Raw genomic sequence first — 27118 nt, forward strand, 5'->3', positions numbered from 1 at the left:
ATTATGAATATATCATGAGAATTATCACTACAATCTTTATTCCACTCAGGGTTGCCATGAACTGTAACCCGACACTCTTACCCGGACTATAACCTGCCGCAAGATGCGAGAACATTTAGCAGTAAAATCTTTTATTCTGAGCCCTTTTTTAAGGACTTTCTGTCCAGGTGCTCAGTGTGCATGAAAAACCTGGAAAAGTCCTGGAAAAAGTTTGGGAAGCATAAATACAACCAGAAAGTTTTGGAAAAGTGATGTTAATCTGCCCCACAGATACCTGAATAATAGATTACACGTGGTTCAGAACAATCTTTAATAACTGATCTTTCCGCCACTTCAGCTTTTTATTCTCCTTTTTTTAATGTAAACACAGATGTCATGAACATTTTCATAAAGCCATTGGAAATGTAACGTGTGTTAAACTCTGAGCACTGAACGGTTACTAAATGTTCTAGAGATTCTTTAATTTTAAGATATGAGAAGTTTGCAGGATGACTACGTGAAACTATTCAAATGTGATATATTTGGTACGTGCTGTGCATTTGTAATGGATGCTTGTGAACTTGTGATTGGCAGGGCAACATCGATCCGGTGTGATCAGTTTGATTCAGTCCGTCTCCAGCGCCCTCGAAGATGACATGTAATAAAATGCTGGTTGCAAACTGCTGTCGCCTCTCTCGTGATTTGCCTGAACCTGAAGGTCTTGTTGGATCCGCTCCTTCCTTCTCTCTAGGAGGTCAAATACGACTGAGATCAGTTATTTGTCAGAACATCCAGCTCGAAACAGGCGCGCCTCCGTCTGAAGAGCCTCTTCTTTGCATCATGTCGACCCCCTCCTTTTCACATCCTGTCTCACGGACCAATGAGCTCACAGCGTCGCGATAGAGCGCTAAACAGAGCGGCTGACGCATGGAGCCAAATCCAGGCCAATAGTTTTGAACCTGAAAATTCAAGTTTTTGGTCTTGAACAATTCAACAATGTATTTTAAATAAAATTAAGTGTATGAAAAGTTTTTGTTGGTTTAAATATGATTTAGATTCAGTTATTATTATTATTTTTAGAATAAAATATATTTTTTCATTTTTCAGTAGCATATTTTCTACTTTCAATCTTTTTTTCAGGTTCAGACCTTTGGCCAGTGGTGTGGGGGGCGTGGTTTCAACTACAGGGGCGTGGTATCATGACTGTCAGCTTAACGAAGAAGGCTGACCACCTGCCTCAACGTTGCCTTCAAGAAACGTGGGTTCTGCGAACATTATGACTCACTCCTTTGCATACAGCATATTCACGTGATTGGCAGTAACACGGTTATGTTCAAGCTGTTCTAGACCACACTTTGCATGAATCTTAGTCAAAGAGCAACACACTTTGCCAGGTTGTGGCGTTCAAGGATCCCGCTATAACATCTGACGTTTCGTACTTCCGCACGCCACCTTGAACGCAGCGTGATTCTGCGATGGCGGCTGCTCCACCTGGTCGGGCTGCTGGCTCCAGCGGGCAGGTAAGACGTTTAACGTGTTTTGTATAGATACTAGAAAGGTTAAAATGACGACTGTAACATAGGGACGCGTTACAAAGCATTAACTAGATTTATTGAAATGTGTTTTATGCCAAAGCGGAAATTAAGTATAGTGCTAGTTAGCGTTAACTAGCTTAAAGCTATTAGCACGTGTTCCGTGATTTGTTTTCCTCTCGGTGGCCTCAGCTGCACAGAGCCTGATACATGTGCTCACAGAGGACCTCTCAGGAAGAAAGCAGGAACAGAGATGTCTTCTGTAGAACATGGCCAGTTTTTTTATTGAATATCATTGTTCATGTTCTTTAACGCATAGGTGTCGAACTCGAGGCTCGCCTCACTTTATGTGGCCAGCCACATGGTCGTTTTAAAATTATAGTCGATAAACTTTACATTGTGCAGTGACGACAGACTACATCTCCCACAATGCACGTCGTTTCCATATCGCCGTTTAACTAAAGATCCTTTGATGTGGCCCAGAGTGAAAATGAATTTGACTGATTTAAAGATAGTTTTATTAGTTCATGTTTTAAACTAATCTAATTTTCTTTATTATCATTTAGCTCTTTCCCTGGGTTTTTCCACAAGGAAAAGTTACCTTGGAAAGCGAGAGTTCCAGAGTCTAAAGACCTGTGGCACCTCGTCTACTAAAACCTGGAGGCCTTTTAGTTATGCATTCTTGTTAAACCTTCATTCAGAGACAACCCCAAGCTGAAGAGTTTGAACTCTAAACATGTCCAAGGATACGGACCATGAAGAGGTATTGCATACAGAGTTTTTAAACATGCCACTTTATTCTAGTGTTAGGCTTTTCTTCAAGCATGTAGACACCACTTAGACCACATGTTATTGTTCTTTTAGTTCTTCGGACTACTACAAATTGTCTATCCGAAGATGCAGAAGCTGACCGGAGGATGGCTTATGTACAAGGCTACAGGTGGAGAAAGCTTGCATGGATTCCGAGATGGCAGCAGAGGATTTTGAGGTAAATGTAGCTATGAAATGTGTGTGTGACGTTGCATTGTGCAAGTGCAACTTATTTTACATTTTGATTGTTGTCCAGTGAGTTGTAACACAGCATATTTGTGACTGTTTATTATCATTATCTTAGGCAGGTCAAAGTGAGCTCCAGATAGCTGTTTGGGACAGTTGCTAATATTCAAACTGTTCCATCTTCATCAGAAAGTCCTGTCTGTTTTGTGAAATTCCCACCACAGTTTCTAGAGATCCATGCTAGCATGTGTGGAGAAAGGTGTTTGATATGTATGTTACTTGCAGTACTTTTTTCAATTAGTACTTATACATGTCTCCCTTGTGGTTTTTTATTTATAGGAGCAGAAGACCATGGGATGGCTGAGTCAACTGCCTGGACAATGGAGAAGAGCAGATCAAAAGGTAAATACTGTGTCTCGATACATAAACTTCTTCAGTTTTTTTTATTCAACATTGTTAGTTAACATCCATTAGAAATTGAATATAACTCCATTCATTTACAGTAGTGACACATTTATGTACATTTCTTTAATGTATGTTACTTACAGTAGTTTTTCGATTACTACTTGCAGTACTTTTTTTCGATTAGTACTTATACATGTCTCCCTTGTGTTTTTTTATTTATAGGAGCAGAAGACCATGGGATGGCTGAGTCAACTGCCATGAGCCTGGACAATGGAGAAGAGCAGATCAAAAGGTAATTACTGTGTTGTGTCGATACATAAACTTCATCTGTCTCTGGGCATATGTCTCCGGGCATGTCACTGTGCATATGTCTCCGGGCATGTCACTGTGCATATGTCACTGTGCATATGTCTCCGGGCATATGTCTCTTATCTTGTTATAATTTGCATCAATGTGTTAAAGGTGCACGATACTTTTCTGTGAGCCGCTCGTCTGATGGTGAGGTCCAACACAACAGGCAGTCGGGTACACAACGAAGGTCGACGATGGAGCTGAGGATGAAAGTCAGAAGTTCTCCAGTCCTGTCTAGGCTGAAATTTAGGATGTTTCCGCTCCGGTCACTTTCTCTCTCGAACTCCACTACAACTCTACACCCCCTACGATCTGTTCCAGGATGACTCTCTCTGCCACCGCCTGCGACCCTCCTGCCGGGGGCAGCCCCAGGACCGCTGTCTCGAAGGTCTCCAAAAAATCACTGCACGTCGTCATTTTATGGAGCGCCACCCCCGTCCAGGGGGAAGGGTTTGGCGGAGCAGGGTGGAAATTATCATCGCTCTGTAGATTTTCCCTTTTACTCCTGCGGACACACCGGCAAGAACATGTCAAGACAGGTGTGAACCATTAGTCCCTGCAGTGGCTGGCCGAAAGTTGCCGGGAGTTCCATTCATCAACGCCCTCTGTGCTGCCACGGTTTAGGGTTTGCTCCCTTAGCCTTTGATTCTATCAAGAATCTGTACCGCAAGACAGTGGTTTTCAACTATGCATGGCAGGGGCGTCAAACCCTGAGGTAAAATGTCATACCCGCATACCATAAACATTTGTATTATTATGATCATTAACAGAGCCACCCCCGTCCAAGGGGAAGGGTTTGGCGGAGCAGGGTGGAAATTATCATCGCTCTGTAGATTTTCCCTTTTACTCCTGCGGACACACCGGCAAGAACATGTCAAGACAGGTGTGAACCATTAGTCCCTGCAGTGGCTGGCCGAAAGTTGCCGGGAGTTCCATTCATCAACGCCCTCTGTGCTGCCACGGTTTAGGGTTTGCTCCCTTAGCCTTTGATTCTATCAAGAATCTGTACCGCAACACAGTGGTTTTCAACTATGCATGGCAGGGGCGTCAAACCCTGAGGTAAAATGTCATACCCGCATACCATAAACATTTATATTATTATGATCATTAACAGAGCCACCCCCGTCCAGGGGGATGCGTTCGGCGGAGCCACCCCCGTCCAGGGGGAAGGGTTCTGCGGAGCCACCGCCGTCCGGGCGGGGAGCTGTTCTTGGGAAAATCCTGAGCACCAGGATAAAAAACCCAACGTAGATGAATTGTAAATGAACAGCGCTTGTTTTTAGCCGTCATAGATACCGTCACGGTAGCACATTCATCCACTGTAGGCACAACTACGGGCGCAATTTGGAGTCAAGTGTCTTGCCCAAGGACACATCGACATTGGCTACCAGAGCCGGGCAGTCTCCTATGGGAGAAGGGACGGGGAGGTGAGGGAGGAAGAGGCGTGCAACCTAGCTGAAGAATCAGTGTCCTCCAACTGTATTTTGCCATCTCCCTCTCTTTTTACCCTTCCCTCGGCTGCATCTTTCTTTTTAATTTGTCCAACTCAGTGTCTCTGTCTTGCATCCTTCTCCCAAAGATGCCAAGAGTCTTTTTCTTTAGTCTGAGACAGATGTCCTCCAGGATCTTGCGTTGATCTGTAAGCTGTTGGACCTCTGCTACAAGTAATTGGTTCTCCAGCTCCAACTGTTCGTTTTTGTTGAACTGCTCATTCAACCTATCCTCCGCAGCTCTGAGTTGTGAGTGAAAATTCTTTATGCTGGATCCCCACGACCTTTCTGTGTCGGCGAGCTGCCCCCTCAACCTTTCCTCCATAGATTTGCGATCTGAAAGCAAATCCTTCATGCGTGACTCCCAGCTCTTTTCACACTTGTCCTGCCAAGCCTTGTTGCATTGGACCATCAGGCTTTCGGAGTCAAGTTTCTCAGACGGACCTTGGATATCTTCCTCCACAGTTGTAGTTTCTAAGAGCAAATCCTCTGTGCAGCTCTTTTCTTTTAGTAAGCTCTTGCCTTCAAGGGCGTCACTCTTGCCTTCAAGGGCGTCACTCTTGCCTTCAAGGGCGTCTCTCTTGCCTTCAAGGGCGTCTCTCTTGCCTTCAAGGGCGTCACTCTTGCCTTCAAGGGCGTCACTCTTGCCTTCAAGGGCGTCTCTCTTGCCTTCAAGGGCGTCTCTCATGTCCTGCCAGACCTTCTTCCTCTGACTGAACACCAGGGGGCCAAGTGTCTCACTGTGGATATCTTCCTCCACAGTTGTGTTTTCTAAGAGCAAATCCTCTGTGCAGCTCTTTAGTTTTGGTAAGCTCTTGCCTTCAAGGGCGTCACTCTTGCCTTCAAGGGCGTCACTCTTGCCTTCAAGGGCGTCTCTCATGTCCTGCCAGACCTTCTTCCTCTGACTGAACACCAGGGGGCCAAGTGTCTCACTCAGACTGTGGATCTTTCCCTCCAGAGCTGTGCGTTCTGAGAGCAGAGTATTTATGATGGACTGCGAGCTCTTTTCTTTCTGCTCAAGAGCGTCATATTTGTCCTGCAAGACCTTGTTGTTCCGACTGAACACCAGGGGGTCAAGTGTCTCACTCAGACTGCGGATCTTTCCCTCCAGATCCTTTATGATGGACTGCAAGCTCTTTTCTTTCTGGACGCTCTTCTGCTCAAGAGCGACATATTTGTCCAGCTGGCTTTTCTCACTGAGACTAATGTGTGTGCTGTTGATCTGCAGGAGCGTCTTTGTCAGAGACCTGATTGTATCTTTAGCACAAAAAAGACTCCATTCTAGTTGTTCTACATATGGGGTGTTCTGAGATTGGTCCTGAAGTCGACCAGCCCCGTTTCTCTGGCTATTATCTCTATCTGTAGACATGACCCTAGCAGATTGGAGAGTTGCGGCGAATACTTTGGCTGCGTCACTTGAAAAATATTCGCGGTCTATTAAAGACTTGGGCTTTCCTCTCTTGAAGATATTAGTGGTCCAGTAAAATAGGTGTTGGTCACTGTAGGGAATCAAACACTGAAAAAAAAAAGTGTTGAGAATGAAGAATTTTCTCTTGTACACAGTAGACTATAAGTGTGCACATCAAAGCCACTGATGATGTCACAAAGTCAAGTGGCTTTGATTGGAATGTCACAGAATTCCATCACTGACAAGCCCAACCCTAAGGGGGTTTCCCAAGGCTGTTCCCTAAGGCGGTTTCCAGCCCCACAGAACCAACAATGACCTCACACCAGATGCCCCGCCCCCCCACTTATTATTTAAATGAATACTGTCAATCACAAGGTAGCCCCGCCCCCCACTTATTATTTAAATGAATACTGTCAATCACAAGGTAGCCCCGCCCTAAAGCATATAATACATTCAAATTATGAAAAAGGTGTACTATATTTAAATATAATTACAATTATTATATATACACTATTATTATTAATCATAATTATAATTTATATATATATATAATTATATAGAATATTAATTATATATTGTGTTCATTGCCTATATGGCATTGTCTCCTTTGCCTCATGTATTTTCTGAAATGTTTACTTGTATTGACGTTATGTTTTTATCTTGCTTCTATGTAGAGCACCTTGTAAACTCTGGTTTTAAAGGTGCTATATAAATACATGTATTATTATTATTACTATTATTATTACAATTATGACTAATACATTAACATTATTAAAATGTTTACTCATATTTGAATAGTATTACAATTATTATGAATATATCATGAGAATTATGACTACAATCTTTATTCCACTCAGGGTTGCCATGAACTGTAACCCGACACTCTTACCCGGACTATAACCTGCCGCAAGATGCGAGAACATTTAGCAGTAAAATCTTTTATTCTGAGCCCTTTTTTAAGGACTTTCTGTCCAGGTGCTCAGTGTGCATGAAAAACCTGGAAAAGTCCTGGAAAAAGTTTGGGAAGCATAAATACAACCAGAAAGTTTTGGAAAAGTGATGTTAATCTGCCCCACAGATACCTGAATAATAGATTACACGTGGTTCAGAACAATCTTTAATAACTGATCTTTCCGCCACTTCAGCTTTTTATTCTCCTTTTTTTAATGTAAACACAGATGTCATGAACATTTTCATAAAGTCATTGGAAATGTAACGTGTGTTAAACTCTGAGCACTGAACGGTTACTAAATGTTCTAGAGATTCTTTAATTTTAAGATATGAGAAGTTTGCAGGATGACTACGTGAAACGATTCAAATGTGATATATTTGGTACGTGCTGTGCATTTGTAATGGATGCTTGTGAACTTGTGATTGGCAGGGCAACATCGATCCGGTGTGATCAGTTTGATTCAGTCCGTCTCCAGCGCCCTCGAAGATGACATGTAATAAAATGCTGGTTGCAAACTGCTGTCGCCTCTCTCGTGATTTGCCTGAACCTGAAGGTCTTGTTGGATCCGCTCCTTCCTTCTCTCTAGGAGGTCAAATACGACTGAGATCAGTTATTTGTCAGAACATCCAGCTCGAAACAGGCGCGCCTCCGTCTGAAGAGCCTCTTCTTTGCATCATGTCGACCCCCTCCTTTTCACATCCTGTCTCACGGACCAATGAGCTCACAGCGTCGCTATAGAGCGCTAAACAGAGCGGCTGACGCATGGAGCCAAATCCAGGCCAATAGTTTTGAACCTGAAAATTCAAGTTTTTGGTCTTGAACAATTCAACAATGTATTTTAAATAAAATTAAGTGTATGAAAAGTTTTTGTTGGTTTAAATATGATTTAGATTCAGTTATTATTATTATTTTTAGAATAAAATATATTTTTTCATTTTTCAGTAGCATATTTTCTACTTTCAATCTTTTTTTCAGGTTCAGACCTTTGGCCAGTGGTGTGGGGGGCGTGGTTTCAACTACAGGGGCGTGGTATCATGACTGTCAGCTTAACGAAGAAGGCTGACCACCTGCCTCAACGTTGCCTTCAAGAAACGTGGGTTCTGCGAACATTATGACTCACTCCTTTGCATACAGCATATTCACGTGATTGGCAGTAACACGGTTATGTTCAAGCTGTTCTAGACCACACTTTGCATGAATCTTAGTCAAAGAGCAACACACTTTGCCAGGTTGTGGCGTTCAAGGATCCCGCTATAACATCTGACGTTTCGTACTTCCGCACGCCACCTTGAACGCAGCGTGATTCTGCGATGGCGGCTGCTCCACCTGGTCGGGCTGCTGGCTCCAGCGGGCAGGTAAGACGTTTAACGTGTTTTGTATAGATACTAGAAAGGTTAAAATGACGACTGTAACATAGGGACGCCTTACAAAGCATTAACTAGATTTATTGAAATGTGTTTTATGCCAAAGCGGAAATTAAGTATAGTGCTAGTTAGCGTTAACTAGCTTAAAGCTATTAGCACGTGTTCCGTGATTTGTTTTCCTCTCGGTGGCCTCAGCTGCACAGAGCCTGATACATGTGCTCACAGAGGACCTCTCAGGAAGAAAGCAGGAACAGAGATGTCTTCTGTAGAACATGGCCAGTTTTTTTATTGAATATCATTGTTCATGTTCTTTAACGCATAGGTGTCGAACTCGAGGCTCGCCTCACTTTATGTGGCCAGCCACATGGTCGTTTTAAAATTATAGTCGATAAACTTTACATTGTGCAGTGACGACAGACTACATCTCCCACAATGCACGTCGTTTCCATATCGCCGTTTAACTAAAGATCCTTTGATGTGGCCCAGAGTGAAAATGAATTTGACTGATTTAAAGATAGTTTTATTAGTTCATGTTTTAAACTAATCTAATTTTCTTTATTATCATTTAGCTCTTTCCCTGGGTTTTTCCACAAGGAAAAGTTACCTTGGAAAGCGAGAGTTCCAGAGTCTAAAGACCTGTGGCACCTCGTCTACTAAAACCTGGAGGCCTTTTAGTTATGCATTCTTGTTAAACCTTCATTCAGAGACAACCCCAAGCTGAAGAGTTTGAACTCTAAACATGTCCAAGGATACGGACCATGAAGAGGTATTGCATACAGAGTTTTTAAACATGCCACTTTATTCTAGTGTTAGGCTTTTCTTCAAGCATGTAGACACCACTTAGACCACATGTTATTGTTCTTTTAGTTCTTCGGACTACTACAAATTGTCTATCCGAAGATGCAGAAGCTGACCGGAGGATGGCTTATGTACAAGGCTACAGGTGGAGAAAGCTTGCATGGATTCCGAGATGGCAGCAGAGGATTTTGAGGTAAATGTAGCTATGAAATGTGTGTGTGATGTTGCATTGTGCAAGTGCAACTTATTTTACATTTTGATTGTCCAGTGAGTTGTAACACAGCATATTTGTGACTGTTTATTATCATTATCTTAGGCAGGTCAAAGTGAGCTCCAGATAGCTGTTTGGGACAGTTGCTAATATTCAAACTGTTCCATCTTCATCAGAAAGTCCTGTCTGTTTGTGAAATTCCCACCACAGTTTCTAGAGATCCATGCTAGCATGTGTGGAGAAAGGTATTTGATATGTATGTTACTTGCAGTACTTTTTTCAATTAGTACTTATACATGTCTCCCTTGTGGTTTTTTATTTATAGGAGCAGAAGACCATGGGATGGCTGAGTCAACTGCCTGGACAATGGAGAAGAGCAGATCAAAAGGTAAATACTGTGTCTCGATACATAAACTTCTTTAGTTTTTTTATTCAACATTGTTAGTTAACATCCATTAGAAATTGAATATAACTCCATTCATTTACAGTAGTGACACATTTATGTACATTTCTTTAATGTATGTTACTTACAGTAGTTTTTCGATTACTACTTGCAGTACTTTTTTTCGATTAGTACTTATACATGTCTCCCTTGTGTTTTTTTATTTATAGGAGCAGAAGACCATGGGATGGCTGAGTCAACTGCCATGAGCCTGGACAATGGAGAAGAGCAGATCAAAAGGTAATTACTGTGTTGTGTCGATACATAAACTTCATCTGTCTCTGGGCATATGTCTCCGGGCATGTCACTGTGCATATGTCTCCGGGCATGTCACTGTGCATATGTCTCCGGGCATGTCACTGTGCATATGTCACTGTGCATATGTCTCCGGGCATGTCACTGTGCATATGTCTCCGGGCATGTCACTGTGCATATGTCTCCGGGCATGTCACTGTGCATATGTCTCCGGGCATGTCACTGTGCATCTGTCTCTGGGCATATGTCTCCGGGCATGTCACTGTGCATATGTCTCCGGGCATGTCACTGTGCATATGTCTCCGGGCATGTCACTGTGCATATGTCACTGTGCATATGTCTCCGGGCATATGTCTCTTATCTTGTTATAATTTGCATCAATGTGTTAAAGGTGCACGATACTTTTCTGTGAGCCGCTCGTCTGATGGTGAGGTCCAACACAACAGGCAGTCGGGTACACAACGAAGGTCGACGATGGAGCTGAGGATGAAAGTCAGAAGTTCTCCAGTCCTGTCTAGGCTGAAATTTAGGATGTTTCCGCTCCGGTCACTTTCTCTCTCGAACTCCACTACAACTCTACACCCCCTACGATCTGTTCCAGGATGACTCTCTCTGCCACCGCCTGCGACCCTCCTGCCGGGGGCAGCCCCAGGACCGCTGTCTCGAAGGTCTCCAAAAAATCACTGCACGTCGTCATTTTATGGAGCGCCACCCCCGTCCAGGGGGAAGGGTTTGGCGGAGCAGGGTGGAAATTATCATCGCTCTGTAGATTTTCCCTTTTACTCCTGCGGACACACCGGCAAGAACATGTCAAGACAGGTGTGAACCATTAGTCCCTGCAGTGGCTGGCCGAAAGTTGCCGGGAGTTCCATTCATCAACGCCCTCTGTGCTGCCACGGTTTAGGGTTTGCTCCCTTAGCCTTTGATTCTATCAAGAATCTGTACCGCAAGACAGTGGTTTTCAACTATGCATGGCAGGGGCGTCAAACCCTGAGGTAAAATGTCATACCCGCATACCATAAACATTTATATTATTATGATCATTAACAGAGCCACCCCCGTCCAAGGGGAAGGGTTTGGCGGAGCAGGGTGGAAATTATCATCGCTCTGTAGATTTTCCCTTTTACTCCTGTGGACACACCGGCAAGAACATGTCAAGACAGGTGTGAACCATTAGTCCCTGCAGTGGCTGGCCGAAAGTTGCCGGGAGTTCCATTCATCAACGCCCTCTGTGCTGCCACGGTTTAGGGTTTGCTCCCTTAGCCTTTGATTCTATCAAGAATCTGTACCGCAACACAGTGGTTTTCAACTATGCATGGCAGGGGCGTCAAACCCTGAGGTAAAATGTCATACCCGCATACCATAAACATTTATATTACTATGATCATTAACAGAGCCACCCCCGTCCAGGGGGATGCGTTCGGCGGAGCCACCCCCGTCCAGGGGGAAGGGTTCTGCGGAGCCACCGCCGTCCGGGCGGGGAGCTGTTCTTGGGAAAATCCTGAGCACCAGGATAAAAAACCCAACGTAGATGAATTGTAAATGAACAGCGCTTGTTTTTAGCCGTCATATAGATACCGTCACGGTAGCACATTCATCCACTGTAGGCACAACTACGGGCGCAATTTGGAGTCAAGTGTCTTGCCCAAGGACACATCGACATTGGCTACCAGAGCCGGGCAGTCTCCTATGGGAGAAGGGACGGGGAGGTGAGGGAGGAAGAGGCGTGCAACCTAGCTGAAGAATCAGTGTCCTCCAACTGTATTTTGCCATCTCCCTCTCTTTTTACCCTTCCCTCGGCTGCATCTTTCTTTTTAATTTGTCCAACTCAGTGTCTCTGTCTTGCATCCTTCTCCCAAAGATGCCAAGAGTCTTTTTCTTTAGTCTGAGACAGATGTCCTCCAGGATCTTGCGTTGATCTGTAAGCTGTTGGACCTCTGCTACAAGTAATTGGTTCTCCAGCTCCAACTGTTCGTTTTTGTTGAACTGCTCATTCAACCTATCCTCCGCAGCTCTGAGTTGTGAGTGAAAATTCTTTATGCTGGATCCCCACGACCTTTCTGTGTCGGCGAGCTGCCCCCTCAACCTTTCCTCCATAGATTTGCGATCTGAAAGCAAATCCTTCATGCGTGACTCCCAGCTCTTTTCACACTTGTCCTGCCAAGCCTTGTTGCATTGGACCATCAGGCTTTCGGAGTCAAGTTTCTCAGACGGACCTTGGATATCTTCCTCCACAGTTGTGGTTTCTAAGAGCAAATCCTCTGTGCAGCTCTTTTCTTTTAGTAAGCTCTTGCCTTCAAGGGCGTCACTCTTGCCTTCAAGGGCGTCACTCTTGCCTTCAAGGGCGTCACTCTTGCCTTCAAGGGCGTCACTCTTGCCTTCAAGGGCGTCTCTCATGTCCTGCCAGACCTTCTTCCTCTGACTGAACACCAGGGGGCCAAGTGTCTCACTGTGGATATCTTCCTCCACAGTTGTGTTTTCTAAGAGCAAATCCTCTGTGCAGCTCTTTAGTTTTGGTAAGCTCTTGCCTTCAAGGGCGTCACTCTTGCCTTCAAGGGCGTCACTCTTGCCTTCAAGGGCGTCACTCTTGCCTTCAAGGGCGTCTCTCATGTCCTGCCAGACCTTCTTCCTCTGACTGAACACCAGGGGGCCAAGTGTCTCACTCAGACTGTGGATCTTTCCCTCCAGAGCTGTGCGTTCTGAGAGCAGAGTATTTATGATGGACTGCGAGCTCTTTTCTTTCTGCTCAAGAGCGTCATATTTGTCCTGCAAGACCTTGTTGTTCCGACTGAACACCAGGGGGTCAAGTGTCTCACTCAGACTGCGGATCTTTCCCTCCAGATCCTTTATGATGGACTGCAAGCTCTTTTCTTTCTGGACGCTCTTCTGCTCAAGAGCGACATATTTGTCCAGCTGGCTTTTCTCACTGAGACTAATGTGTGTGCTGTTGATCTGCAGGAGCGTCTTTGTCAGAGACCTGATTGTATCTTTAGCACAAAAAAGACTCCATTCTAGTTGTTCTACATATGGGGTGTTCTGAGATTGGTCCTGAAGTCGACCAGCCCCGTTTCTCTGGCTATTATCTCTATCTGTAGACATGACCCTAGCAGATTGGAGAGTTGCGGCGAATACTTTGGCTGCGTCACTTGAAAAATATTCGCGGTCTATTAAAGACTTGGGCTTTCCTCTCTTGAAGATATTAGTGGTCCAGTAAAATAGGTGTTGGTCACTGTAGGGAATGAAACACTGAAAAAAAAAAGTGTTGAGAATGAAGAATTTTCTCTTGTATACAGTAGACTATAAGTGTGCACATCAAAGCCACTGATGATGTCACAAAGTCAAGTGGCTTTGATTGGAATGTCACAGAATTCCATCACTGACAAGCCCAACCCTAAGGGGGTTTCCCAAGGCTGTTCCCTAAGGGGGTTTCCAGCCCCACAGAACCAACAATGACCTCACACCAGATGCCCCGCCCCCCCACTTATTATTTAAATGAATACTGTCAATCACAAGGTAGCCCCGCCCCCCCACTTATTATTTAAATGAATACTGTCAATCACAAGGTAGCCCCGCCCTAAAGCATATAATACATTCAAATTATGAAAAAGGTGTACTATATTTAAATATAATTACAATTATTATATATACACTATTATTATTAATCATAATAATTATAATTTATATATATATATAATTATATATAATATTAATTATATATTGTGTTCATTGCCTATATGGCATTGTCTCCTTTGCCTCATGTATTTTCTGAAATGTTTACTTGTATTGACGTTATGTTTTTATCTTGCTTCTATGTAGAGCACCTTGTAAACTCTGGTTTTAAAGGTGCTATATAAATACATGTATTATTATTATTACTATTATTATTACAATTATGACTAATACATTAACATTATTAAAATGTTTACTCATATTTGAATAGTATTACAATTATTATGAATATATCATGAGAATTATGACTACAATCTTTATTCCACTCAGGGTTGCCATGAACTGTAACCCGACACTCTTACCCGGACTATAACCTGCCGCAAGATGCGAGAACATTTAGCAGTAAAATCTTTTATTCTGAGCCCTTTTTTAAGGACTTTCTGTCCAGGTGCTCAGTGTGCATGAAAAACCTGGAAAAGTCCTGGAAAAAGTTTGGGAAGCATAAATACAACCAGAAAGTTTTGGAAAAGTGATGTTAATCTGCCCCACAGATACCTGAATAATAGATTACACGTGGTTCAGAACAATCTTTAATAACTGATCTTTCCGCCACTTCAGCTTTTTATTCTCCTTTTTTTAATGTAAACACAGATGTCATGAACATTTTCATAAAGTCATTGGAAATGTAACGTGTGTTAAACTCTGAGCACTGAACGGTTACTAAATGTTCTAGAGATTCTTTAATTTTAAGATATGAGAAGTTTGCAGGATGACTACGTGAAACGATTCAAATGTGATATATTTGGTACGTGCTGTGCATTTGTAATGGATGCTTGTGAACTTGTGATTGGCAGGGCAACATCGATCCGGTGTGATCAGTTTGATTCAGTCCGTCTCCAGCGCCCTCGAAGATGACATGTAATAAAATGCTGGTTGCAAACTGCTGTCGCCTCTCTCGTGATTTGCCTGAACCTGAAGGTCTTGTTGGATCCGCTCCTTCCTTCTCTCTAGGAGGTCAAATACGACTGAGATCAGTTATTTGTCAGAACATCCAGCTCGAAACAGGCGCGCCTCCGTCTGAAGAGCCTCTTCTTTGCATCATGTCGACCCCCTCCTTTTCACATCCTGTCTCACGGACCAATGAGCTCACAGCGTCGCGATAGAGCGCTAAACAGAGCGGCTGACGCATGGAGCCAAATCCAGGCCAATAGTTTTGAACCTGAAAATTCAAGTTTTTGGTCTTGAACAATTCAACAATGTATTTTAAATAAAATTAAGTGTATGAAAAGTTTTTGTTGGTTTAAATATGATTTAGATTCAGTTATTATTATTATTTTTAGAATAAAATATATTTTTTCATTTTTCAGTAGCATATTTTCTACTTTCAATCTTTTTTTCAGGTTCAGACCTTTGGCCAGTGGTGTGGGGGGCGTGGTTTCAACTACAGGGGCGTGGTATCATGACTGTCAGCTTAACGAAGAAGGCTGACCACCTGCCTCAACGTTGCCTTCAAGAAACGTGGGTTCTGCGAACATTATGACTCACTCCTTTGCATACAGCATATTCACGTGATTGGCAGTAACACGGTTATGTTCAAGCTGTTCTAGACCACACTTTGCATGAATCTTAGTCAAAGAGCAACACACTTTGCCAGGTTGTGGCGTTCAAGGATCCCGCTATAACATCTGACGTTTCGTACTTCCGCACGCCACCTTGAACGCAGCGTGATTCTGCGATGGCGGCTGCTCCACCTGGTCGGGCTGCTGGCTCCAGCGGGCAGGTAAGACGTTTAACGTGTTTTGTATAGATACTAGAAAGGTTAAAATGACGACTGTAACATAGGGACGCGTTACAAAGCATTAACTAGATTTATTGAAATGTGTTTTATGCCAAAGCGGAAATTAAGTATAGTGCTAGTTAGCGTTAACTAGCTTAAAGCTATTAGCACGTGTTCCGTGATTTGTTTTCCTCTCGGTGGCCTCAGCTGCACAGAGCCTGATACATGTGCTCACAGAGGACCTCTCAGGAAGAAAGCAGGAACAGAGATGTCTTCTGTAGAACATGGCCAGTTTTTTTATTGAATATCATTGTTCATGTTCTTTAACGCATAGGTGTCGAACTCGAGGCTCGCCTCACTTTATGTGGCCAGCCACATGGTCGTTTTAAAATTATAGTCGATAAACTTTACATTGTGCAGTGACGACAGACTACATCTCCCACAATGCACGTCGTTTCCATATCGCCGTTTAACTAAAGATCCTTTGATGTGGCCCAGAGTGAAAATGAGTTTGACTGATTTAAAGATAGTTTTATTAGTTCATGTTTTAAACTAATCTAATTTTCTTTATTATCATTTAGCTCTTTCCCTGGGTTTTTCCACAAGGAAAAGTTACCTTGGAAAGCGAGAGTTCCAGAGTCTAAAGACCTGTGGCACCTCGTCTACTAAAGCCTGGAGGCCTTTTAGTTATGCATTCTTGTTAAACCGTCATTCAGAGACAACCCCAAGCTGAAGAGTTTGAACTCTAAACATGTCCAAGGATACGGACCATGAAGAGGTATTGCATACAGAGTTTTTAAACATGCCACTTTATTCTAGTGTTAGGCTTTTCTTCAAGCATGTAGACACCACTTAGACCACATGTTATTGTTCTTTTAGTTCTTCGGACTACTACAAATTGTCTATCCGAAGATGCAGAAGCTGACCGGAGGATGGCTTATGTACAAGGCTACAGGTGGAGAAAGCTTGCATGGATTCCGAGATGGCAGCAGAGGATTTTGAGGTAAATGTAGCTATGAAATGTGTGTGTGACGTTGCATTGTGCAAGTGCAACTTATTTTACATTTTGATTGTTGTCCAGTGAGTTGTAACACAGCATATTTGTGACTGTTTATTATCATTATCTTAGGCAGGTCAAAGTGAGCTCCAGATAGCTGTTTGGGACAGTTGCTAATATTCAAACTGTTCCATCTTCATCAGAAAGTCCTGTCTGTTTTGTGAAATTCCCACCACAGTTTCTAGAGATCCATGCTAGCATGTGTGGAGAAAGGTATTTGATATGTATGTTACTTGCAGTACTTTTTTCAATTAGTACTTATACATGTCTCCCTTGTGGTTTTTTATTTATAGGAGCAGAAGACCATGGGATGGCTGAGTCAACTGCCTGGACAATGGAGAAGAGCAGATCAAAAGGTAAATACTGTGTCTCGATACATAAACTTCTTCAGTTTTTTTTATTCAACATTGTTAGTTAACATCCATTAGAAATTGAATATAACTCCATTCATTTACAGTAGTGACACATTTATGTACATTTCTTTAATGTATGTTACTTACAGTAGTTTTTCGATTACTACTTGCAGTACTTTTTTTCGATTAGTACTTATACATGTCTCCCTTGTGTTTTTTTATTTATAGGAGCAGAAGACCATGGGATGGCTGAGTCAACTGCCATGAGCCTGGACAATGGAGAAGAGCAGATCAAAAGGTAATTACTGTGTTGTGTCGATACATAAACTTCATCTGTCTCTGGGCATATGTCTCCGGGCATGTCACTGTGCATATGTCTCCGGGCATGTCACTGTGCATATGTCACTGTGCATATGTCTCCGGGCATGTCACTGTGCATATGTCTCCGGGCATGTCACTGTGCATATGTCACTGTGCATATGTCTCCGGGCATGTCACTGTGCATATGTCACTGTGCATATGTCTCCGGGCATATGTCTCTTATCTTGTTATAATTTGCATCAATGTGTTAAAGGTGCACGATACTTTTCTGTGAGCCGCTCGTCTGATGGTGAGGTCCAACACAACAGGCAGTCGGGTACACAACGAAGGTCGACGATGGAGCTGAGGATGAAAGTCAGAAGTTCTCCAGTCCTGTCTAGGCTGAAATTTAGGATGTTTCCGCTCCGGTCACTTTCTCTCTCGAACTCCACTACAACTCTACACCCCCTACGATCTGTTCCAGGATGACTCTCTCTGCCACCGCCTGCGACCCTCCTGCCGGGGGCAGCCCCAGGACCGCTGTCTCGAAGGTCTCCAAAAAATCACTGCACGTCGTCATTTTATGGAGCGCCACCCCCGTCCAGGGGGAAGGGTTTGGCGGAGCAGGGTGGAAATTATCATCGCTCTGTAGATTTTCCCTTTTACTCCTGCGGACACACCGGCAAGAACATGTCAAGACAGGTGTGAACCATTAGTCCCTGCAGTGGCTGGCCGAAAGTTGCCGGGAGTTCCATTCATCAACGCCCTCTGTGCTGCCACGGTTTAGGGTTTGCTCCCTTAGCCTTTGATTCTATCAAGAATCTGTACCGCAAGACAGTGGTTTTCAACTATGCATGGCAGGGGCGTCAAACCCTGAGGTAAAATGTCATACCCGCATACCATAAACATTTATATTATTATGATCATTAACAGAGCCACCCCCGTCCAAGGGGAAGGGTTTGGCGGAGCAGGGTGGAAATTATCATCGCTCTGTAGATTTTCCCTTTTACTCCTGCGGACACACCGGCAAGAACATGTCAAGACAGGTGTGAACCATTAGTCCCTGCAGTGGCTGGCCGAAAGTTGCCGGGAGTTCCATTCATCAACGCCCTCTGTGCTGCCACGGTTTAGGGTTTGCTCCCTTAGCCTTTGATTCTATCAAGAATCTGTACCGCAACACAGTGGTTTTCAACTATGCATGGCAGGGGCGTCAAACCCTGAGGTAAAATGTCATACCCGCATACCATAAACATTTATATTACTATGATCATTAACAGAGCCACCCCCGTCCAGGGGGATGCGTTCGGCGGAGCCACCCCCGTCCAGGGGGAAGGGTTCTGCGGAGCCACCGCCGTCCGGGCGGGGAGCTGTTCTTGGGAAAATCCTGAGCACCAGGATAAAAAACCCAACCTAGATGAATTGTAAATGAACAGCGCTTGTTTTTAGCCGTCATAGATACCGTCACGGTAGCACATTCATCCACTGTAGGCACAACTACGGGCGCAATTTGGAGTCAAGTGTCTTGCCCAAGGACACATCGACATTGGCTACCAGAGCCGGGCAGTCTCCTATGGGAGAAGGGACGGGGAGGTGAGGGAGGAAGAGGCGTGCAACCTAGCTGAAGAATCAGTGTCCTCCAACTGTATTTTGCCATCTCCCTCTCTTTTTACCCTTCCCTCGGCTGCATCTTTCTTTTTAATTTGTCCAACTCAGTGTCTCTGTCTTGCATCCTTCTCCCAAAGATGCCAAGAGTCTTTTTCTTTAGTCTGAGACAGATGTCCTCCAGGATCTTGCGTTGATCTGTAAGCTGTTGGACCTCTGCTACAAGTAATTGGTTCTCCAGCTCCAACTGTTCGTTTTTGTTGAACTGCTCATTCAACCTATCCTCCGCAGCTCTGAGTTGTGAGTGAAAATTCTTTATGCTGGATCCCCACGACCTTTCTGTGTCGGCGAGCTGCCCCCTCAACCTTTCCTCCATAGATTTGCGATCTGAAAGCAAATCCTTCATGCGTGACTCCCAGCTCTTTTCACACTTGTCCTGCCAAGCCTTGTTGCATTGGACCATCAGGCTTTCGGAGTCAAGTTTCTCAGACGGACCTTGGATATCTTCCTCCACAGTTGTGGTTTCTAAGAGCAAATCCTCTGTGCAGCTCTTTTCTTTTAGTAAGCTCTTGCCTTCAAGGGCGTCACTCTTGCCTTCAAGGGCGTCACTCTTGCCTTCAAGGGCGTCACTCTTGCCTTCAAGGGCGTCACTCTTGCCTTCAAGGGCGTCTCTCTTGCCTTCAAGGGCGTCACTCTTGCCTTCAAGGGCGTCTCTCTTGCCTTCAAGGGCGTCTCTCTTGCCTTCAAGGGCGTCACTCTTGCCTTCAAGGGCGTCACTCTTGCCTTCAAGGGCGTCTCTCTTGCCTTCAAGGGCGTCTCTCATGTCCTGCCAGACCTTCTTCCTCTGACTGAACACCAGGGGGCCAAGTGTCTCACTGTGGATATCTTCCTCCACAGTTGTGTTTTCTAAGAGCAAATCCTCTGTGCAGCTCTTTAGTTTTGGTAAGCTCTTGCCTTCAAGGGCGTCACTCTTGCCTTCAAGGGCGTCACTCTTGCCTTCAAGGGCGTCTCTCATGTCCTGCCAGACCTTCTTCCTCTGACTGAACACCAGGGGGCCAAGTGTCTCACTCAGACTGTGGATCTTTCCCTCCAGAGCTGTGCGTTCTGAGAGCAGAGTATTTATGATGGACTGCGAGCTCTTTTCTTTCTGCTCAAGAGCGTCATATTTGTCCTGCAAGACCTTGTTGTTCCGACTGAACACCAGGGGGTCAAGTGTCTCACTCAGACTGCGGATCTTTCCCTCCAGATCCTTTATGATGGACTGCAAGCTCTTTTCTTTCTGGACGCTCTTCTGCTCAAGAGCGACATATTTGTCCAGCTGGCTTTTCTCACTGAGACTAATGTGTGTGCTGTTGATCTGCAGGAGCGTCTTTGTCAGAGACCTGATTGTATCTTTAGCACAAAAAAGACTCCATTCTAGTTGTTCTACATATGGGGTGTTCTGAGATTGGTCCTGAAGTCGACCAGCCCCGTTTCTCTGGCTATTATCTCTATCTGTAGACATGACCCTAGCAGATTGGAGAGTTGCGGCGAATACTTTGGCTGCGTCACTTGAAAAATATTCGCGGTCTATTAAAGACTTGGGCTTTCCTCTCTTGAAGATATTAGTGGTCCAGTAAAATAGGTGTTGGTCACTGTAGGGAATGAAACACTGAAAAAAAAAAGTGTTGAGAATGAAGAATTTTCTCTTGTATACAGTAGACTATAAGTGTGCACATCAAAGCCACTGATGATGTCACAAAGTCAAGTGGCTTTGATTGGAATGTCACAGAATTCCATCACTGACAAGCCCAACCCTAAGGGGGTTTCCCAAGGCTGTTCCCTAAGGGGGTTTCCAGCCCCACAGAACCAACAATGACCTCACACCAGATGCCCCGCCCCCCCACTTATTATTTAAATGAATACTGTCAATCACAAGGTAGCCCCGCCCCCCCACTTATTATTTAAATGAATACTGTCAATCACAAGGTAGCCCCGCCCTAAAGCATATAATACATTCAAATTATGAAAAAGGTGTACTATATTTAAATATAATTACAATTATTATATATACACTATTATTATTATAAATTATTATTAATCATAATAATTATAATTTATATATATATATAATTATATATAATATTATTAATTATATATTGTGTTCATTGCCTATATGGCATTGTCTCCTTTGCCTCATGTATTTTCTGAAATGTTTACTTGTATTGACGTTATGTTTTTATCTTGCTTCTATGTAGAGCACCTTGTAAACTCTGGTTTTAAAGGTGCTATATAAATACATGTATTATTATTATTACTATTATTATTACAATTATGACTAATACATTAACATTATTAAAATGTTTACTCATATTTGAATAGTATTACAATTATTATGAATATATCATGAGAATTATGACTACAATCTTTATTCCACTCAGGGTTGCCATGAACTGTAACCCGACACTCTTACCCGGACTATAACCTGCCGCAAGATGCGAGAACATTTAGCAGTAAAATCTTTTATTCTGAGCCCTTTTTAAGGACTTTCTGTCCAGGTGCTCAGTGTGCATGAAAAACCTGGAAAAGTCCTGGAAAAAGTTTGGGAAGCATAAATACAACCAGAAAGTTTTGGAAAAGTGATGTTAATCTGCCCCACAGATACCTGAATAATAGATTACACGTGGTTCAGAACAATCTTTAATAACAGATCTTTCCGCCACTTCAGCTTTTTATTCTCCTTTTTTTAATGTAAACACAGATGTCATGAACATTTTCATAAAGTCATTGGAAATGTAACGTGTGTTAAACTCTGAGCACTGAACGGTTACTAAATGTTCTAGAGATTCTTTAATTTTAAGATATGAGAAGTTTGCAGGATGACTACGTGAAACGATTCAAATGTGATATATTTGGTACGTGCTGTGCATTTGTAATGGATGCTTGTGAACTTGTGATTGGCAGGGCAACATCGATCCGGTGTGATCAGTTTGATTCAGTCCGTCTCCAGCGCCCTCGAAGATGACATGTAATAAAATGCTGGTTGCAAACTGCTGTCGCCTCTCTCGTGATTTGCCTGAACCTGAAGGTCTTGTTGGATCCGCTCCTTCCTTCTCTCTAGGAGGTCAAATACGACTGAGATCAGTTATTTGTCAGAACATCCAGCTCGAAACAGGCGCGCCTCCGTCTGAAGAGCCTCTTCTTTGCATCATGTCGACCCCCTCCTTTTCACATCCTGTCTCACGGACCAATGAGCTCACAGCGTCGCGATAGAGCGCTAAACAGAGCGGCTGACGCATGGAGCCAAATCCAGGCCAATAGTTTTGAACCTGAAAATTCAAGTTTTTGGTCTTGAACAATTCAACAATGTATTTTAAATAAAATTAAGTGTATGAAAAGTTTTTGTTGGTTTAAATATGATTTAGATTCAGTTATTATTATTATTTTTAGAATAAAATATATTTTTTCATTTTTCAGTAGCATATTTTCTACTTTCAATCTTTTTTTCAGGTTCAGACCTTTGGCCAGTGGTGTGGGGGGCGTGGTTTCAACTACAGGGGCGTGGTATCATGACTGTCAGCTTAACGAAGAAGGCTGACCACCTGCCTCAACGTTGCCTTCAAGAAACGTGGGTTCTGCGAACATTATGACTCACTCCTTTGCATACAGCATATTCACGTGATTGGCAGTAACACGGTTATGTTCAAGCTGTTCTAGACCACACTTTGCATGAATCTTAGTCAAAGAGCAACACACTTTGCCAGGTTGTGGCGTTCAAGGATCCCGCTATAACATCTGACGTTTCGTACTTCCGCACGCCACCTTGAACGCAGCGTGATTCTGCGATGGCGGCTGCTCCACCTGGTCGGGCTGCTGGCTCCAGCGGGCAGGTAAGACGTTTAACGTGTTTTGTATAGATACTAGAAAGGTTAAAATGACGACTGTAACATAGGGACGCGTTACAAAGCATTAACTAGATTTATTGAAATGTGTTTTATGCCAAAGCGGAAATTAAGTATAGTGCTAGTTAGCGTTAACTAGCTTAAAGCTATTAGCACGTGTTCCGTGATTTGTTTTCCTCTCGGTGGCCTCAGCTGCACAGAGCCTGATACATGTGCTCACAGAGGACCTCTCAGGAAGAAAGCAGGAACAGAGATGTCTTCTGTAGAACATGGCCAGGTTTTTTATTGAATATCATTGTTCATGTTCTTTAACGCATAGGTGTCGAACTCGAGGCTCGCCTCACTTTATGTGGCCAGCCACATGGTCGTTTTAAAATTATAGTCGATAAACTTTACATTGTGCAGTGACGACAGACTACATCTCCCACAATGCACGTCGTTTCCATATCGCCGTTTAACTAAAGATCCTTTGATGTGGCCCAGAGTGAAAATGAGTTTGACTGATTTAAAGATAGTTTTATTAGTTCATGTTTTAAACTAATCTAATTTTCTTTATCATTTAGCTCTTTCCCTGGGTTTTTCCACAAGGAAAAGTTACCTTGGAAAGCGAGAGTTCCAGAGTCTAAAGACCTGTGGCACCTCGTCTACTAAAACCTGGAGGCCTTTTAGTTATGCATTCTTGTTAAACCTTCATTCAGAGACAACCCCAAGCTGAAGAGTTTGAACTCTAAACATGTCCAAGGATACGGACCATGAAGAGGTATTGCATACAGAGTTTTTAAACATGCCACTTTATTCTAGTGTTAGGCTTTTCTTCAAGCATGTAGACACCACTTAGACCACATGTTATTGTTCTTTTAGTTCTTCGGACTACTACAAATTGTCTATCCGAAGATGCAGAAGCTGACCGGAGGATGGCTTATGTACAAGGCTACAGGTGGAGAAAGCTTGCATGGATTCCGAGATGGCAGCAGAGGATTTTGAGGTAAATGTAGCTATGAAATGTGTGTGTGATGTTGCATTGTGCAACTGCAACTTATTTTACATTTTGATTGTCCAGTGAGTTGTAACACAGCATATTTGTGACTGTTTATTATCATTATCTTAGGCAGGTCAAAGTGAGCTCCAGATAGCTGTTTGGGACAGTTGCTAATATTCAAACTGTTCCATCTTCATCAGAAAGTCCTGTCTGTTTGTGAAATTCCCACCACAGTTTCTAGAGATCCATGCTAGCATGTGTGGAGAAAGGTATTTGATATGTATGTTACTTGCAGTACTTTTTTCAATTAGTACTTATACATGTCTCCCTTGTGGTTTTTTATTTATAGGAGCAGAAGACCATGGGATGGCTGAGTCAACTGCCTGGACAATGGAGAAGAGCAGATCAAAAGGTAAATACTGTGTCTCGATACATAAACTTCTTTAGTTTTTTTTATTCAACATTGTTAGTTAACATCCATTAGAAATTGAATATAACTCCATTCATTTACAGTAGTGACACATTTATGTACATTTCTTTAATGTATGTTACTTACAGTAGTTTTTCGATTACTACTTGCAGTACTTTTTTTCGATTAGTACTTATACATGTCTCCCTTGTGTTTTTTTATTTATAGGAGCAGAAGACCATGGGATGGCTGAGTCAACTGCCATGAGCCTGGACAATGGAGAAGAGCAGATCAAAAGGTAATTACTGTGTTGTGTCGATACATAAACTTCATCTGTCTCTGGGCATATGTCTCCGGGCATGTCACTGTGCATATGTCTCCGGGCATGTCACTGTGCATATGTCTCCGGGCATGTCACTGTGCATATGTCACTGTGCATATGTCTCCGGGCATGTCACTGTGCATATGTCTCCGGGCATGTCACTGTGCATATGTCACTGTGCATATGTCTCCGGGCATGTCACTGTGCATATGTCTCCGGGCATGTCACTGTGCATATGTCTCCGGGCATGTCACTGTGCATATGTCTCCGGGCATGTCACTGTGCATCTGTCTCTGGGCATATGTCTCCGGGCATGTCACTGTGCATATGTCTCCGGGCATGTCACTGTGCATATGTCTCCGGGCATGTCACTGTGCATATGTCACTGTGCATATGTCTCCGGGCATATGTCTCTTATCTTGTTATAATTTGCATCAATGTGTTAAAGGTGCACGATACTTTTCTGTGAGCCGCTCGTCTGATGGTGAGGTCCAACACAACAGGCAGTCGGGTACACAACGAAGGTCGACGATGGAGCTGAGGATGAAAGTCAGAAGTTCTCCAGTCCTGTCTAGGCTGAAATTTAGGATGTTTCCGCTCCGGTCACTTTCTCTCTCGAACTCCACTACAACTCTACACCCCCTACGATCTGTTCCAGGATGACTCTCTCTGCCACCGCCTGCGACCCTCCTGCCGGGGGCAGCCCCAGGACCGCTGTCTCGAAGGTCTCCAAAAAATCACTGCACGTCGTCATTTTATGGAGCGCCACCCCCGTCCAGGGGGAAGGGTTTGGCGGAGCAGGGTGGAAATTATCATCGCTCTGTAGATTTTCCCTTTTACTCCTGCGGACACACCGGCAAGAACATGTCAAGACAGGTGTGAACCATTAGTCCCTGCAGTGGCTGGCCGAAAGATGCCGGGAGTTCCATTCATCAACGCCCTCTGTGCTGCCACGGTTTAGGGTTTGCTCCCTTAGCCTTTGATTCTATCAAGAATCTGTACCGCAACACAGTGGTTTTCAACTATGCATGGCAGGGGCGTCAAACCCTGAGGTAAAATGTCATACCCGCATACCATAAACATTTATATTATTATGATCATTAACAGAGCCACCCCCGTCCAGGGGGAAGGGTTTGGCGGAGCAGGGTGGAAATTATCATCGCTCTGTAGATTTTCCCTTTTACTCCTGCGGACACACCGGCAAGAACATGTCAAGACAGGTGTGAACCATTAGTCCCTGCAGTGGCTGGCCGAAAGTTGCCGGGAGTTCCATTCATCAACGCCCTCTGTGCTGCCACGGTTTAGGGTTTGCTCCCTTAGCCTTTGATTCTATCAAGAATCTGTACCGCAACACAGTGGTTTTCAACTATGCATGGCAGGGGCGTCAAACCCTGAGGTAAAATGTCATACCCGCATACCATAAACATTTATATTACTATGATCATTAACAGAGCCACCCCCGTCCAGGGGGATGCGTTCGGCGGAGCCACCCCCGTCCAGGGGGAAGGGTTCTGCGGAGCCACCGCCGTCCGGGCGGGGAGCTGTTCTTGGGAAAATCCTGAGCACCAGGATAAAAAACCCAACCTAGATGAATTGTAAATGAACAGCGCTTGTTTTTAGCCGTCATAGATACCGTCACGGTAGCACATTCATCCACTGTAGGCACAACTACGGGCGCAATTTGGAGTCAAGTGTCTTGCCCAAGGACACATCGACATTGGCTACCAGAGCCGGGCAGTCTCCTATGGGAGAAGGGACGGGGAGGTGAGGGAGGAAGAGGCGTGCAACCTAGCTGAAGAATCAGTGTCCTCCAACTGTATTTTGCCATCTCCCTCTCTTTTTACCCTTCCCTCGGCTGCATCTTTCTTTTTAATTTGTCCAACTCAGTGTCTCTGTCTTGCATCCTTCTCCCAAAGATGCCAAGAGTCTTTTTCTTTAGTCTGAGACAGATGTCCTCCAGGATCTTGCGTTGATCTGTAAGCTGTTGGACCTCTGCTACAAGTAATTGGTTCTCCAGCTCCAACTGTTCGTTTTTGTTGAACTGCTCATTCAACCTATCCTCCGCAGCTCTGAGTTGTGAGTGAAAATTCTTTATGCTGGATCCCCACGACCTTTCTGTGTCGGCGAGCTGCCCCCTCAACCTTTCCTCCATAGATTTGCGATCTGAAAGCAAATCCTTCATGCGTGACTCCCAGCTCTTTTCACACTTGTCCTGCCAAGCCTTGTTGCATTGGACCATCAGGCTTTCGGAGTCAAGTTTCTCAGACGGACCTTGGATATCTTCCTCCACAGTTGTGGTTTCTAAGAGCAAATCCTCTGTGCAGCTCTTTTCTTTTAGTAAGCTCTTGCCTTCAAGGGCGTCACTCTTGCCTTCAAGGGCGTCACTCTTGCCTTCAAGGGCGTCTCTCTTGCCTTCAAGGGCGTCACTCTTGCCTTCAAGGGCGTCTCTCATGTCCTGCCAGACCTTCTTCCTCTGACTGAACACCAGGGGGCCAAGTGTCTCACTGTGGATATCTTCCTCCACAGTTGTGTTTTCTAAGAGCAAATCCTCTGTGCAGCTCTTTAGTTTTGGTAAGCTCTTGCCTT

General features: G+C 43.9%; 4 long non-coding RNA genes across 4 annotated transcripts; all 4 read left to right on the plus strand.

Moving 5' to 3' along the window:
- The first annotated feature begins 1173 nt into the window (after positions 1-1173).
- LOC117728189 lies at positions 1174-3988 on the plus strand. Its single transcript, XR_004609101.1, has 6 exons — positions 1174-1499; positions 2078-2274; positions 2376-2499; positions 2847-2909; positions 3135-3204; positions 3375-3988. It is a non-coding gene; the product is annotated as an uncharacterized LOC117728189 (long non-coding RNA).
- A 4154-nt stretch (positions 3989-8142) lies between these two features.
- On the plus strand, positions 8143-11199 carry LOC117728197. The gene is made up of 6 exons (XR_004609110.1): positions 8143-8468; positions 9047-9243; positions 9345-9468; positions 9812-9874; positions 10099-10168; positions 10575-11199. It is a non-coding gene; the product is annotated as an uncharacterized LOC117728197 (long non-coding RNA).
- A 4107-nt stretch (positions 11200-15306) lies between these two features.
- Positions 15307-18289, plus strand: LOC117728155. Its single transcript, XR_004609095.1, has 6 exons — positions 15307-15632; positions 16211-16407; positions 16509-16632; positions 16980-17042; positions 17268-17337; positions 17614-18289. It is a non-coding gene; the product is annotated as an uncharacterized LOC117728155 (long non-coding RNA).
- A 4195-nt stretch (positions 18290-22484) lies between these two features.
- LOC117728151 lies at positions 22485-25585 on the plus strand. Its single transcript, XR_004609094.1, has 6 exons — positions 22485-22810; positions 23386-23582; positions 23684-23807; positions 24151-24213; positions 24439-24508; positions 24981-25585. It is a non-coding gene; the product is annotated as an uncharacterized LOC117728151 (long non-coding RNA).
- Positions 25586-27118: the final 1533 nt, after the last annotated feature.

The sequence above is a fragment of the Cyclopterus lumpus genome, chromosome 25 (assembly GCF_009769545.1).
Source record: "Cyclopterus lumpus isolate fCycLum1 chromosome 25, fCycLum1.pri, whole genome shotgun sequence".
NCBI classification, from domain to species: domain Eukaryota; kingdom Metazoa; phylum Chordata; class Actinopteri; order Perciformes; family Cyclopteridae; genus Cyclopterus; species Cyclopterus lumpus.